Consider the following 3,810-nt stretch of genomic DNA (forward strand, 5'->3'; position numbering starts at 1 on the left):
GATTATGATTTCACAAGAGTTTTGTAGGCTACGGGTAGCCTTTAAAGTTACCCACTAAGGTTACTCTTTCTTTATGGCTCATCTCATCATTTGTATATGGCTTATAACATCATTTGTTTCTCACTAACATATAAAAGAAGCCCTCAAGTTTTAACAGAAACTGTGTAGTTAAAATCTTAACTCTTCTCTCTGTTTCTTTACACAGACTTTGTAACTTCTCATAGTAAAGTTTCTATAAACATTGAAATGTACATACTTAGTAGTATATGTCTGCTACCATAAATCTTAAATACTTTATGGAAAAGTTTTATGACCTGCCGAACAGTCTTAATTTTGGCATATATAAGCAAATTCCCAAAATTAAACATATTTAAAACAATAAAATTTTTAACAAACCTTAGGACTTGCTACAGTGCTCATTATGACAGGTGCCATGTATAGAATAATTGAATTTCTACTCTTACACATCTCTTGAACAACAAATATCTGGAATTATTTTGTTTTTGACATATCTAACGACTTTATTCTTAAATGTTTGCTTACATAAGAAATATATGGTTCTAAAATTTCACGACAAGTCTTTTGAACTTATTTTTGTTGAATTTTCTAGTTTAGGAAAATCAATTCCACTTTATGTATAAAAAATGTTCCGTGCTCAGTTTGGCAACACATACACTAAAATTGGAAAAATACAGAGAGAATTAGCAAGACGCCTACGCAAGGATGACATGCAAATTCATGAAGATTTCCACATTTTTACAACAACAGATGCTGGAGGGTATGTGGACAGAAGGGAACCCTACTCCATTCTTGGTGGGAGTGAAAACTTGTTCAAGCACTTGGAAAGAAGTATGGCGGTTCCTCAAAAGATTCCACATAGAGCTCCCCTATGACCCAGCAATCCCACTTTTGGGCATTCATCCAAATGATCAAACAAGACCATACTATAACTACCAGCACAGCTATGTTTATTGCAGCATTATTTACCAAAGCTAAGATAGGGAACCAAACCCGATGCCCCTCAGAAAATGAATGAATCAAGAAAATTTTGTGTGTGTGTGTCTGTGTGTGTATGTATTTTCCTATCTATCTTTCTATCTTTCTACCTATCTACACATACATATATATGTATATATGTTTGTATATATGTATATTTATATACATAAATATAAATATAGATTGGAATGTATATATGTGTAAGGTATCCCTTACTTGCAATAAATAATATAAGCAGAAAACTGGGATAAGCAGAAAAGATCAAAAGCTATATGCATATTACTAAATAAGATGATGTTAAGCTAAATGAACCCCAAGATAAGGACAGAAGTGTTTTTTTTTATTCTTTCTTACTGTTGTTTCTAACATATTTATAATGTACAATGTGATTTTTTTTGTTTTTTATTTGGTCCTCCCGCACAGTATAAGCCCTGTTTTCACTGGATTTGATGTTGGTGCACCTACATCCTGAAAATACACTTCTCTAATTTGGGGAAGGAAAGGGAAAAATCAAAATGCTTAAATAGAGATAAAAGTTGAGCCATTGTAACAATGAGATGCACAAGACAACATGTTGGGGGGTGTGGGGGTGTGGGGATGAGAAGTGTACATGTGGAGGTGGAGGAGAAGGGATGGTGGGGGGAAAAACAAAGGAGGAGGTAACAATGCTTGATAAGAAATGCACTCATGACTTTGCTCATGTAACTTTAACCCCTCTGTACAGTACTTTTACAATAAAAACCATTAGAAAATGTTCTGAGATGGAAGAGTTTATTTTATTTTACCCATATAATATTGTTAACAAAGAAATTAATGGGGGGGGAGGATTGGGTGGGGGGCCGGGGGGAGGCTGGGAAGGGATGGGAAGGGGAAACAAAAGAGGAGGCTACAATACTTGATAAGAAATGTGCTCATTATCTTGCCCATGTAATTGTAACCCCTCTGTACAGTATTTTCACAATTAAAACACACACACACACACACACACACACACACACACACACACACACACAAACAAAAAAAAAGAAATTAATGGAAAAGACTGACCCAAAGATATTTTGAGTAAGTGTGATTGTGTGTGTGTGTGTGTGTGTGTGTGTGTGTGTGTGTGTGTGCATGCCTGCATGTTGGTGTGCTCAGAGTTTTAACTCAGGGCTTCATGGTCTCGCTAAGCCTCTTCTCTCTAGATTGGTGAGCTACTATATGAGCTACATCTCCATTCCTGGACCTTTGGTAGTTTATTTAAATTTTGGAAAAATAATCTTAGGAATTTTTTGGCCTGATTGGCTTCCAACTCTTATCCATAATTCTCAGGGTCCTGAGTAGATATGCAGAGTAAACAGGATTACACGTGTGACCAACCATCACAATGCTTTCAGAATAATTTTAAAAGTAGAAAAAAATTTACTTCACGGGGGGACTGTTTTATCATTTCCTACTTTTAAAGCATTTTGGAGTGATTATATGTGAATTTATTTCATGTTGAGATTCTTAAAAGAGAGTAAGTGATAGTATTTAAAAGTTTTAGTACTTTTTTAAAAGAATACTGGAACTGTGGGACAGAAGAAATTTGCCTCTCTTTGGACCTCAATTTATAAGCTCAGCTCTGTGCACGATAACCCAATGTCACCAACACAATCTGTGTTGAAGACAAAATGTGACAGAAAACAATTACCATGGGCAATAATTGCTATGCTATTATTTATTGGACAATATGAATATTGAATTGAGAGTGTAAGAGAATGGAGATATTTCACCTACCGTTTTTGTATTGCTGAAAGGCTTTTGGAAACTTTGACTCATTTCCTTCCTCACTGTGTGTCTTTGGGCCATGCACTTAGTGACTTTAATTACAATTTTTCTCAACTCTAAAATGGTAATAACATTAGCATCATAGCAAATGTTTTCTTAAGAACTAAGAGACATAAAACTTGTGAAATACTTAACATAAATTACTAATGAACTTTGACTTTAGCCATCAGTTTTTTTTAATACTAAACAGAATGTGCTATGTATTACAGAAATCAATACATGTAGTGAGCCACCAGAAGTAACGTTATCTATTGACTCTGCTGTGCTTCCAAGGAAGCCAGGTGGATAACTTCTCATGCTGTAAATCAAACTGCTTATCTTATGTCTTGATAGTGCTAAACTATCAGGGTCAGAATAATGAAGGAATTGTAGACTGAGCTAAGGTCCATATGAAAATGTTCAAAATTGATAAAGCCTAAAAGTAACTAAGCAGTATATTGTGTTTTTCATTATTTAAGTTAAATTGCAAAGAAAGGGAAGACCTAGAAGAATGAATTCTCTTTTTGATAACCTATCATAGGTCCTTAGCAGGATGAACTCTTTCCTCATTCTTGTAGAGGCATCATCAGATGAGAGGAACTCTATTTTTTGGTTGCGTCTTTCAATTTATTCTTCAGTTTGAAATCTGAACTACATGAGACTGAAAGAAACCAAGGAAAATTAGACACACAGGCTTTGGAAAAAGCAATCAGAGTAAAATAAACTAAATACATATAGCCTTGTAAAATGTCGCATCTACCTCGACCAGCAAGGAAGACACGACCCGGGATTCTTCTCAAAGCAGTTTATTCAGGAACCTTGATTATTAGCTTCTTCTCTCGCCCCGCACCCGCACTCCGGTTATAAACCTCCTGGATGGCCAATCCCGAGGTGCCATGTGGCATATACCAATAGGGTCGCAAACACGGAAGCAAACTAGGAGCCAAGTCATAGCCATATAAGGAGTTGTTTTTCACAGAGAGCACTCGCCATCCGGAAGGCGGAAGGCGGAAGCCAGCGCCA

General features: G+C 35.9%; 1 non-coding gene across 1 annotated transcript; it reads left to right on the forward strand.

The window, feature by feature from the left end:
* The first annotated feature begins 651 nt into the window (after positions 1-651).
* Positions 652-758, forward strand: LOC122100516. The gene has a single exon (XR_006146185.1). It is a non-coding gene; the product is annotated as a U6 spliceosomal RNA (small nuclear RNA).
* Positions 759-3,810: the final 3,052 nt, after the last annotated feature.

Source organism: Dipodomys spectabilis, unplaced genomic scaffold, assembly GCF_019054845.1.
Source record: "Dipodomys spectabilis isolate Male_0828 unplaced genomic scaffold, ASM1905484v1 ptg000581l, whole genome shotgun sequence".
Classification (NCBI taxonomy): domain Eukaryota; kingdom Metazoa; phylum Chordata; class Mammalia; order Rodentia; family Heteromyidae; genus Dipodomys; species Dipodomys spectabilis.